This window comes from Pezoporus occidentalis, unplaced genomic scaffold (assembly GCF_034315485.1).
Source record: "Pezoporus occidentalis ecotype Australia unplaced genomic scaffold, CSIRO_AGI_Poc_V1 ctg39, whole genome shotgun sequence".
Taxonomy (NCBI): domain Eukaryota; kingdom Metazoa; phylum Chordata; class Aves; order Psittaciformes; family Psittacidae; genus Pezoporus; species Pezoporus occidentalis.
In genome coordinates this window covers 7,940,257-7,952,928 of record NW_026915713.1, presented here as the reverse complement: position 1 = coordinate 7,952,928, position 12,672 = coordinate 7,940,257, and the positions used below count along the sequence as shown (strand labels likewise).

At 39.4% G+C, this 12,672-nt stretch overlaps 1 long non-coding RNA gene across 1 annotated transcript in view; it reads left to right on the top strand.

Moving 5' to 3' along the window:
- Window positions 1–211: 211 nt before the first annotated feature.
- The window catches only part of LOC134170821 (uncharacterized), a 65,562-nt gene continuing 53,101 nt past the window's right edge, over window positions 212–12,672 (top strand). The window contains exons 1-2 of the long non-coding RNA XR_009967389.1: window positions 212–446; window positions 8,644–8,728. This is a non-coding gene — a long non-coding RNA (uncharacterized LOC134170821). The remainder of the gene's footprint in view (window positions 447–8,643; window positions 8,729–12,672) is intronic.

Below are 12,672 nucleotides of genomic sequence, written 5' to 3'. Positions count from 1 at the left end.
TTTGGACATTAGTTTGGATTTGTTCTCCATACGTTTATGTGATGCCTTCTTGAAGCACAAATGAGAGTGACATGCAGTGAGAATTTTGTTTGAAGTTCCATTTTTTTCTGGGTTTGAACATCATGTCGTAGTTTGAGTAGAGACACAGTAGATGGCAGTGCATAACATAGATTACCTCTGCTGCACGCTCCTCTTCCCAGCGGTAATTGTCCAGAATCGGTAAGATTACAGGGCAGGGCACCCCACTGCTCCCTGGCTCCGTGTACAGGAAAGGAGGAGGCTTCTGCAAAGCAGCATACTCTGAAGCATCACTTTTTCTCTGTGGATCAAGACTGCTGAATCAGCAAAGGAAAATGCCCCCTTTTTAAGCAGTTTAATCCCTGGCAGGAGACTGAAGGCCGCCTACCTCCTGACAGACCACGGCTTTTGGCAGAAGCCAGCCCCAGGTTATTTTTGTTTTTGTCTCATGTTTTGACTTATATTTTTGTCTTCCACACCTTGATTCATGTTCTTAATAGCTTTGCTGCTTCAAAATATAGGAAATTTGCATGTCAAATCAATTTTTTGCTATTTATCTTCATAGCTCTGTTTGGGGTAAATGTTAGAGTCCTCATTCTTGGTGCTTTGTGACATTTGAAATAATATCTGGCATGGAAATAAATGAAATTTCCCTTACCAGGTCCTGATGTGTTTCATCAATTTGTTCTGGTGCAAGAGGTCATCTGAAATAAGAGAAAAAAGGAGAATGGAGGGGAAAGAGAGGAAACAGGACTTTAGTAAATCAGTAGGAAACTATTGCATGACTGCTTTGATAACAAAGACTGGTAAAACAGGGAAGGAAGCCTTCAAATTAGAGAGTTTTGAGTGGAAAGCATTGTTTCTGATTGAAACATTTAATTGTGGAGCTACTAGGGAGAGCCCAGTGGAGTGCCAGTAAAGAAGATGAAAGGGCTGGATTGTCTCTCCTATGAGAAGAGGCTGAGACAACTGGGACTGTTCAGCCTGGAGAAGACTCAAAGGGTCAGATTCATCACTGAAAACTGTTAGGAGCATTATTAGATAAAATCAATATCTGAAGTTGCCCTTGGAAAACTGGTGTTAGCCAATGTCCAACATGGTCTCAGTATTCAAACTCCAGAGGATGTGCTGAACCTCTGAAGTTTCTACCTTAGTGTTACTTTCCAAAAGACTTCAAACAAATATGCCAAGTGTTACGTTTTTCAGTATCAAGTTTTTTGAATGGATCATAAAGTGGCAGAAACACAAGGGTAGTACAGAGGTTATTTCTTCTGTTTATTAACAATTTTGCACCTTAGCAAGTGGCAGTCAAGTAACATCATGCTTGTATCACCTGGAATTCAAAGGAAGGAAAGATATTGTTCCCTTTGTTTTGACTGGATTTTCTTTTTCTTCATCCAAGGGAGACAGACTTTTCCTTCTCTTAATGTGGTGAATGTTCTAACTACCCCCAAAAAAGAGAAAATTCTAAAATGTCGAAAAAAATCTCATTACCAAAAGTGTTACTGAGCATAAAAATCTGGGAAAAAATAATAATTTTCACTAAACTGAGATGCTGACAGAATCTTTTAATGAAAATGATTCAAGTGTCTTATTAATCCTTTTGAAAGAGTCACTATAGTTTTAAGTGAAGACATGACTGACATGTAGGAACTTTTGTGTGGAATCATATGGGAATAGCAATTATTTTTGTCAGTGGTCTAATTCAGCATGGACTGTTTACCTTCTAGCCTGGATCATTTTGGACCGGAAGGTGTAGAAAAAGATTTGGATTCTTTCTATTACAAGAGTATTGCTTTGGGAACTTTCTATTAAAGGACAAGAAGATTCATTTAGGATCTGCTTCTTACAGTGTATGATCTCTTTCAGGAATGACTAAATAGGAGGAAAAGCATGTTTTCAAACATGTCTCTACAGCGAGTGCTGATTGGGAAGTAGGTCAAGAATCCTTCCAGGAAGCGATGTGTGCAGCAAAAGCTTACCCTGTGCTCCTTAAAGTGTTGTTGAGACAATGTTCCTGGGGGACAGATGCCCATGTCATGACCATCCACTTAGAAAGTGGCTCTGACTTTCACCTCAGAGAGGCCAGAAGATTGACAAGCAAAAAGACTGTATTTTTCCCTTTCTCTGAATGCCATTCCTCCAGGAGAGGCTTGATTGGCTGGGAATGTCAAAAGCACTGTGGGGACACTTGCACATCTGTGAACTGGTGAAAAAATTTATCACTGAGAGTAGTTGATTTGGGAAACAAGAATACTGCAGCTAATGCTGGTTTCAAATTCTCTTTATAGAGTTAGCTTAGGATTTTATAATGTATAACATTAGCACCTCAGAGACCTTCATCTTTTTTTAGAAACTAAGAGCAAATTTTGACTGTAATCTTTCTACTGCCTGTCTCAGAAGAAAAGCAGCTATTAAATAGCACAACTAAGTTTCAGCAGTTTTCATATCACAAATACTCGCCACCCTTGTGAATTTTCCAGAACATACAATCGTAAGTTCTCATGCTTAAGAAACAAAATGTCATTGAGAAAACTCTGTAAACTCACACGAGCATCCTACATAGAGTTCTTAATTTTCACTGACTTTGTCTGACACAGTTTAATGCCCCTGACACCACTTCTGCAATCTTTGAAACAGCATGCAATTTCTTTTCCGGTAGGATAGGCTGCTTCCTTAAGCTTGTTTGGTAATAGTGTAACCAGAAAAAAAGACCTGGACTGATTGTGCCACAAAACAACATATCGTTTAGTGAGAGAAACTGAACTCTTGAAAGCCTGAAACCTTGCAGTGCAGCTGAGGAACAGTAGGAAATCCAAAATTTTCTCCCACTTAGCTGAGCTGCTACCTTTTCTTTCCTGCCCTGCATCTCTTCGCTTCTGATACAGTCTGCTTTGAGTTTACTGCTCTGTGACCTTCAGGCCAGATAAATTCCTTCAGAGCCCTGGTTTTCCAATGCAGCCTTTGCAGAAAGCTGTGATTTTCCTTCTAGACTGAGCCAAGGAACATATGAAATTCACCTGGTTTTCCTGGAATATGCTGCTATTAGTTGCTATTTGTCTACTAATGGTTTGCTCCTGGACTCTGGGCACTGGTTAATTATTATGACAAATAGTCACTTTGGAGACAAGCAAAACAAAAAGGAAAAAGTGAAGCTCCTATCTCTACTGATTAACTGTAAAGCTGTAAGAGTAGATCTGCTAGCCTGTGTAGGTTACCTTTCCAAGAAAGTCTTGCTTGGTCCTACTGCCTAGTACATGAATAGGTTTAATAAAAGGAAGGGAGGGGGTAATTCTGCACCAAAAGGGACCTGGAGTGGCAGGTTTGACTGACTATTCTTTGCAATTCCTTCTTACACTGACTTATTTACAAACACTGCACCTTTTCTAATTCATGATTTAACACTGCTTTTGTCCTTGGTTTTGTTCTAAGTTTTGAGGGTCCACTCAGGGGAGGAGTGTCACCTAATAACCCACTTACAGATCAGATTTTACTTTCTGGTTTTCATTTAGACTAAGTAATTGCAACTTAAATCACTGGTTTAGTTGTGTGTCTCTGGAGTTTTTCAATCTTTACTATATCTTTTCTGAGCAAGGGCATCCAAAACTGAACAGATGTTTCTCCCACAATCACCTTCGTTCATAATAGGCATTCAGAGAATATTGCTGAAATATTCATAAGCCCTGAAAGATAACAATGCATGAATACTAATGAATAGTAAGTTGTACGGTGCTTTAAAAAATGACTCAGTAAGGCATGTCCAAACTAAAACATCATGTAATTAAACATTTCCTTTCCTTATGTGAAGATTTCACATGCATTGTTTCCTTTAATACTCACAATAAATAGAGAAAACGGCACTTCAGAAAAGTGCATTTCAGTTTGCTTTGCCAATATATTTAATATATCCAATATATTTAGAATCTTTGCCAATATATTTAATATATCTTAAATCAAGGAGTTAATGAGAGATTGTTTAATAACCCCATCACTATGATTATTCTAAATGGACATCTGTAGAATACACTTAGGGCTAATTAGATTTTTTTCTATTTATCTGTTTATTTCAGCTGGATATGATTCAACAACTTATGCTGCATGCATACAATCACTACCAGTTAGAGCTGGAAACTGTGGTTTTGTCATAGACATTTTCAATATCCATTAACTGCCATTTTCCTGTTTTGACATTTTTATCAGAAACACAACTCTTTTGATGACATTTCCGCCCTCGCTAATTTGAATGATGACTATTTTGACCACCTCGATTGGCAAGCTGTTGAACATGAAGGCTGACAGCAAATACTTTCACAATTTAGAAACGGTAGGTTTATGCTGGGCTCAGATTTTACTATTTTGAAGCTGGCCAGTGGGATGTAGCTAAAATTACTTTGGCTTTGCAGCCCATCCTCAACACCTCCAGAGATGGAGCGCAGCAAGATGAGCCTGGAGAAGAGGAAACTGACACCCCAGCCCACCAGCCACTGTCGCTTGCTCTTTGAGGTCTCCGTAGACCTGTGCCTTTGCCCTGCTGGCAGCACATGCTGGCACTACTGTAACATGTAGTGCCACAAGCAATGAAGTCAGTGTCTTCTGCTTTCAAGTCTTTCTGGTGCCCTTTGGCTTTCAGCTGAGAATGTCTGCATTATTCAAATGCTGCATTTTCAGCCCAGTGCATTCTGTGTTCCCCTGAGCTAACAGAAGAACTGCTCTAGCCTAGTGCACTGAGATGAGAATATTCCCTTGAATACTCTACAACTTGTCCCATTTTACATAGTTTTTAAATTACAGAATACATCATTCCACCTCCCTGCTGCCACTGTTTAAAGACTCGTTACCATGGAATTTCACATGAAATAGAAATAATGATGCTGGGAGATGTTAGCTGACACCCTCAGTGACTGATGAGTTCCAGCGCTTATCAAGACAACCCCTCTCACAATGTGATCAAATGCTGGAAATGATGACATTTCACAAGCATGTGTCACCAGGAGATGAGAAGTCTTAAATGTTTTTTAGGGAGGGCTTAGGTAGTCAAAATATCACAAATGATAAAATTTGTGATTTATAGCACAATGGCTAATTCAGAACAATGACTTGTCATGTTTTTATCAGGGAAATCATGTAAGATTGTGTAACGGAAGACATAATGCAAAAAGCAAATGGAAGGTAATTATAAAAGCAAAGGTTAGCTGTCATACTTGTAATAGTGCCTGGTATTAATCTGTTTAGTTGCTACATGAGATTGTTAGTGGGGGAGCACATAGACATGATAGCAAAAGTGGTGGGACCCCCCCACTGGCTTTTTTAGCCCCTGGACTTTCCCTGTGCTTTGCTGCCAGGAAAGGATGAGTCTTGCAAGGACGGTTCCCATGAAACCAGCCTTAGTGGCAACTCGGAGAGAGGTAATTGTGATGACAGAATTGCCTGAACAAAAGCTGTACAAATATAAACTATTTGTTTTTTGCCCTTCGTGGTAAAGTCTTAGAATTTCAATAAAATAACAAGTATTTCCATCATTATGTGCATTTTATGAAGCATTGACTTACCAGTTATATATGTATTATTCACTACCATAGTAAAAGGAAGACGTATTCTGCATTAATCAAAATAATAGTAGTTACTTTCAAATATGTGTTGACTTCCATATATCCAGCCACAGGATATGATCATGTGACTAGTATTACCTTTAGACCTATGCTAGGGTTTGACTAAATATTTGTAAAATCATATTTATTATTGTGCAAGCCATTTTGCATAATAGCTGAAAATCTTATTTACCAGGACAGTCTCCAAGAGCTTCACAGAAATAAGTTTGGAGTTACACATTTTGCAAATCAGACTTTGTAATGTACATCAACCATGATAAAGGTATTAAAAAGGTTTGAACTTTGTTCTTACTATGTATTTCCAAGACTTTTATGTCTCTCGATTTATGATAACTTCCACATTTCATTGCCTTTTCCTCAGTAAGTCATGGCCTCAATTCTACGTTTTAATAGAGGTGTCTTCTAGGAGGGAAATTTATGGAATGAGCTTGATTTCATTTTTCTGCAGCTCTGAAGTGTCTAGGTGTGGTTTTCATTTCTGTCACCTCTCCTGATGAAATGTATCATCTGCTATAACTATATATAGCTCTCTGGGATACCTCAGTAGGTGGAAAAGATAGGAAACAGCAGTTAAAAAAATCAACACCTTGAAAATGTATTTTATCTTAAAAAATCTGCAGTCTCCTTCTTCTCAGGATGAACATTAGCCCTGAGAACTATGTATTAGTTTATAAATGTAGGACAAGGCAGGACCAACTTTTTGCAGTGTGTGATTCATAGATTCCCACTCAAAATGTTACCCAGGAGCAGGTTGTGAAACAAGAACTAGAGTTGCCTCTTCAAGAAGACACATGTACCTGAGCTAAGGAATTGAAGGGCTGGAAAATTTATCGCATTTTCTTTAAGGTATCTAGGACAGATGGTTGGCTTTACTGTTAGTGTTCCCAGAGTGAAAGCTGCTACCTTATCCACTTGTATTTTGAGGACACAGCACATCTGAGAGATTAATAGTCATATTCTGGTACTCTAGAAGTGACCAGATTACATCTGGACTGCGTAGCAACAGCATGCTTCAGCTCACCCTGCTGTCCTGGTGCTCCAAACTGGGTGTATTGCTGAGATATCCATAGCACCTTTCTGATCCAGGTATCCAGGTTCCTGCTACAGAAGCAATTTAGCAGGGATAGCACAAGAGGGAAGAGGATTGATCTCTGCTTGGGTCATTCCCATGCATATGGTCAGTGTGTGGCTGAGGTGTGCACCTCAGCCGGGATCCGCTCTCCAGTCTGCAGGTTTTGATACAGCATCAGAGAGGACATCTTTCCAGATAACTGGCTGGGTACCAGCCAGCTTCCTTGAATATATGCTGGTGATTAACACACAGTGAAGAGCTGCTTGCTTATTGTCTGTATTTGAAGATTGGGCTACTTACACACATATATTTTGAAGTCAGGATGGGAGCTGGTTAACAGCTCCTGAGATGTCAGTAGAATAGGAGAGGCTCCACAGCGGATTCTCCCTCAGCATCCTGGTTTTGGCAGAGCAAGAAGCTTCAGTTAGATGAGAGACCTGCAGGGTAGCCACACATGGTGATCTAACAGGGCTGACATTACTAGATGTGTCAGAATGTTATTATTTTTGCCAGTGGTGTAGTGATCCATTTCAAAATCATAAAATAACAAGACATTGCCCTATCTCATTTCAATCACACTCGTTTGGAGAGCAGCAAATAAACCCACCAGACGCTACACTACTGTACACAGAATTAGGTTAACACTGTTCACCAGTACATAACCTGGCTACCCCACTGACCGTGTCAGGTTGGAACTGACAGCTGAGAGAAAGAGCAAGGAGCAGCCGCATCAGATTCTACTGGCAGCTTCAACAGTGCAAGACAAGTCTTTCCACCCTTGTGGGTTGTCAGGGTGTGAGTGTTGCTCAGCCAGCCTAAACCATCTTCTTGACATCGTTATTTGCCCCCTCATGTCCTTATCTCATGCTTTTGATGACAGACAGAGCCCAGATTGTGCATTTGGGCTACATATATACTGAAAGCACCGAAGTTATGGAAAACTAATCAAAGTCATGTAATGCTGCAGCTGAGTGTTGTGGTGGTTTCAGAGCAGAGCTGGGCAAGGTCTCCAGCTCCAACTCTGCTCTGGCCCATGCAGGGGACCTTACCTCCAGCTACTGCCACCCCAGTATGCAGACTCACAAAGTCTTCTCCACACCATTTCCTCTGCTATGTTTTTGGGTTTGGTGTTACTCCTTCAGTATTTGCTGGAGGAAGTGGGATAAGACAGGAGGGCAGGTTTAAAACTTTTACTAAACTATCTCCAAATGCTGCCCAGAAATGTTGTGTTAATGCGTAGTACTCTATACAATTGCCTTAACAGCTTTTGTTTTAAAAAGACTCCAGTATAAATGTGTAAAAAAGGCAAGTACTTTTTCTCTCAAAATAGCACTAGAGGAACAACAGAATAACTTAATGCTAATAGGTTCTATGAAAACAGTGAATAGAGCTAATGATGCTTGCAATATATGTGCTTTCCCAGACAATAGATGCATGTCAGGTAAATCCAGAAATGTTTTAAAGTGATTATCACGTCTGTTTTGGGGAATAATGAAAGGAATATTTCCTTTTTCTTTTTCATCATCTGTCCTCTTATGTGGGCATAAATGTTTATTCAATAGTGTTAAACTGAACTTCATTACTTTCTTCTCTAGCTGAAAAGAACAGTTTTATGTGAACCATATATTTGTTGCTTCTTAAATCCATAATCAAATTGCATATATCAGAAAGAATTAGGTTGTTTACTCGGTTAGCCTCATTGCAGCCTTGAAATGTGCTCCAGATGCTGGGGACACTAACTTTATTTTAGTTTAAAATTAACATTCTTATAATTTAAGTTTGTTGAATATCATCTTAGTGAGTTAATTAAAATGAAAAATCTTCCGTTCCATTAAACCAGTAGTGCAATTATTTCTTTTAGACATGATACAAATATTTCTTATGAGATTCTATAAAGTATTACTTTTAACTTTTAATAAAACTTTAATACATTTTTCATTACAGGCAGTGGAACATGGCTTTTTAATCCATGTCATAATGTGAACTGCACTCAGTTGGCAGGATTGAGAAGGAAAGCAACTAGCAGTTAGTAAGTAGCAAGAGCTGTGTATAGCCTGTAGTCAAAGCAGTTTACCTATAAATTTGAGTTTCAGACAAAAATTTTGAAAAGACATAAATTCTCCATTTCACTCTTGAAATCTGTGTATGGGTTCTCATACTACTTAAGTGCTTTAAAATTTTTATATTATATAAACCCCAAAATGTTTTTCAGTATTAGGGATCTAAGTAAACAGAATATGATTTAATTATTATTTTTAAAGAAGCAGAATATGTAGAACTCTTAAAGCTCCCAGAGATGTTCTCTCCTACTCATACTATTTCAGCCTTAAAAGAATTGGTTAAATGTTTATAAGTGTTTATAATGTTGACAAAATATATTTGTTGATTTCCATGCCCAAAGGAATTATGGTTTGCAAAGATATTAAACAACCTTTAGGTAGCCCTGTGATTCTAATGCTCAAGATCACACAATATGTTTACTCAAAGCATTTCTAAAATTTTGAGGACTAAAATGCTTGTAGGTTTTGTTTTAGTTTTTGTTTTCATTGTTTTTTTGGTTTTCCTTTTTTTCCTTGTCAAAAGAAGTCTGGAATTTAGTTTAGCTGAATTAGAAATACAGTGTAAACAGTCTCTCCCTTCCCATAATAAACATGTATATGAGCATTAATAAGGCAATTTTATGCACATATTGATAGGAAAAATACAAACACTCCATGTAGAAGCTAACAATCACATGAATGATTAATAATGTTCAAGTTCAGTAGAAACTTTGTGCAAAGGCAGGGGTTGAGAGCTGAGTTAGCTGCTATGCTTGCCCTTGCTTTTTGGCAAACTTTTAAAATAGTGTTTTTTCTTTCAAAACTTGTTGCTAGAAAGTTTATCTGATTAAGTGCTGGCAGCAAAAAAAAATGTTTATGCCTCTATTTCCTTTGTTGAAGATAAACCCCTTTCACTCTATGAGGACCTCTCCCTGTGTTGCATGTGAGCAATATGAAATTCTTTGTTATTGTGATGATCTTATTTATAAGGAATGGGTGTTGGCAAAACATGGCCTTGCATGAAACTTGCTCCTGAAAGAGCAGTCTTTCTTATTAGGTTGTAAAGACAACATACATGGAAAAGAAGAAATGTTACCAGCATTGGGGTGAATATTTCCTTTATCCATTTATAACATGTTTGTTTGTTTGTTTTCCCAAGGGGTGCCAAATCCAGAGCATAAGCAGTTTGTAACTGTTTTGTTGCTATTCAACCAAAAAACAATCAAGCATCCTGATGGCATATTGATATGTTGATGCTGTAGAAATTTGGACCTTTATGCCACTGGACTTTAGTTATCAACAGACTACCACAAACCTCTGGGAAGGACTTAGAAGCAAAAAAATGTTTGGGCTAAATTAGGAGTCGATCGTTCCCTTGGCTGGACATCAGGTGCCCACCAAGGCACTGTATCACTCCCACTCCTCAGCCAGGCAGGGGAGAGAAAGTATAATAAAATGCTCATGGGTCAAGATAAGGATGGGGAGATCACTCACCAATTACCTCATTCCTCCCTTCCAGCTGTGCAGCACTGATTTCCCTTTCTTAAATACATTACCCTAGAGGTGCTACTACCATCTCTGTTGGGCTAGGCCTTGGCCTGCAGTGGGTCCATGTTGGAGCCAGCTGGCATTGGCCTTTGTTGGACACGGGGGAAGCTTCCAGCAGCTTCTTACAGAAGCCAACCCTGTAGCCCCCCCCGTTTACCAAAACCTTGCCACACTAACCCACTACAATCGTTACCAAGGAGAAAGTGCTGTTCGCTTTACTGGCAAATATAGAAGCAACTGAGTCCATAGCAAAATCCGGATGCTTCAGTGTTGCCAAGAAATGGGAGATGTTTTCCTTGACATGCAGCTCCTACTGTGGCTTCTTTTTTCACTTCAGAGAAATAATTAGGGATACATGATGGCAAATATCTGAAAAACAAGGAAGGTTTGACAGGCTACAGGGTCTTATTGAATGTTACCATGCAAAAAATAAAAAATGAACCAAACAAATTACAGGGTTTTGTTCATATTGCATTTGCCCTAATTTTTGCTCTCTGACCCAAGTGCTGGTCAGGTCAATTATAGAGTATTAAGGGACCAACTAAAAGCTGAGATTCCTTTTCTGGGTAGAATACTGCAAAGAAAGATGTATTGTTAAAAGTAGCCATGCTTATTCAGTCAGATACCATGGAGGCACTGCTCAAAATAATTGTGATCCCTTTCTGACCCATTTCAGTTGCCTTTCATCATTCAACAATGTCAAATGTATGTTAAATTATATGCCTCTATCGGTGTGCAAGAAACAAGGAGAGTGAGCTTTTTATGTGTACAAAGTTAAAAGGAATTTTAAATAATGGAAACTTGTTTTTTTGTGTGTGTGTGTAAGGATGAAATAAAACATAAATCACTCTTCAAGGCAATTTCAGTGCACAGTGAAAATACCCATTTTAACAATATTTTTGTCTTCTGATCGACATTCCACTGTGTGTGTGTGGGTGGGGCAGCAGAATTTACACATTTTAATCTTACCCGAGAAAAAAACTTCACGCACTATAATTTTTGAACCTGCAGCTGAAGGTATTAAATGACTCATTTTGCTTGCATGTTATAAACTACAGCCCCTCAGAGACAAGGACTGCAGTCAGGCTGGGATCTCAAATTGGTGCACCTTTACCAGGCTGCAGTGTCTCATCAGCCCAAGCTTTGGACCTGCAGTTCTGCTCAACATCCATCCTAAAAAAACCTTTACATAGGTTCTGATCACTATCCTCTGATAAAGCACGAGCCTTCATGGGAGGACAGAAGGTACCTGTCAAGCTTAAAAATAGGATGCTCAGCCAACAGGAGGACTGGTAGGACAGGAGTAACCGCAGCTTTTTCCTCCTGTGCTTCACCTCCATGTAATGGAAATGACCCTTCCCAGATTTTGGAGCAGCTTAGGGCTGCTTAATGTCTTCATGGATATGGTCCTAAAAGGAAAAAAAAAGGGCTTGCTGTACACCTGTCTGTTCACCTGGATTATGAAGAAATGGGCACCTTCCTCTTACTCTTTTAAATCTGGGCTATGGGTACCCAGAATGGGGGGCTTGATGCTGATCTTTTTTGACTTAACTGAGGGAGATACTGATTGCTTAAAGAGCAGGTCATAACAGCCCTCTGGAGTGGCACATTGGTTCAGGGAGTGTGATTTCATCAGCTTTTTGGGGGATTGATGCACTTTAGCAACTAAATCTCTTTTTATTAACTAACTTCTTAGTACAAGGGTCTTTAATATTTAGAAGACATAGAATCATAGAATAGCGAGGGTTGGAAAGGACCTTAACATGTGGAAATGTTTTTATTTTGGACTGGAATCGTAGAAATGTTTAGCTTGGAAAAGACCTTTAAGATCACCGAGTGCAACTGTTAACCGAGCACTGCCAAGTCTACCCCTAGACCATGTAACAATCCCTTCTAAATCCCTCCAAGGATGGTGACTCAACCACTTCCTGGGGCAACTTGTTCCAGTGCTTGACAACCCTTTTGCTGTAGATTTTTTTCCTAATACCCAATCTAAACCTCCACTGGTGCAACCTGATGCCATTTCTTCTTGTCCAATTGGTTGTTACTTAAGACTAACAATCACCTCATTACAACCACTTTCAGGTAGTTGTAGAGAGCAAGAAGGCCTCCCCCTGAGCCTCCTTTTCTCCAGGCTAAACAGCCCCAGTTCCCTCAGCTTCTCCTCCTAAGACTTGCTCTCTAGACCTGTCACCAGCTTCACTGGTATTCTTGGGACATGCTGCAGCACCTCAATGTCTTTCTTACAGTGAGGAGCCCAAAACTGAACACAAGATTTGAGGTGCATCCTTACCAGTGCTCTTGTTGAACCTCATTCAATTGGCCTTGGCCCACCAGTCCAGCCTGCACAGATCCCTCTGTAGAGCCTTCCTACTCTCCAGTAGAT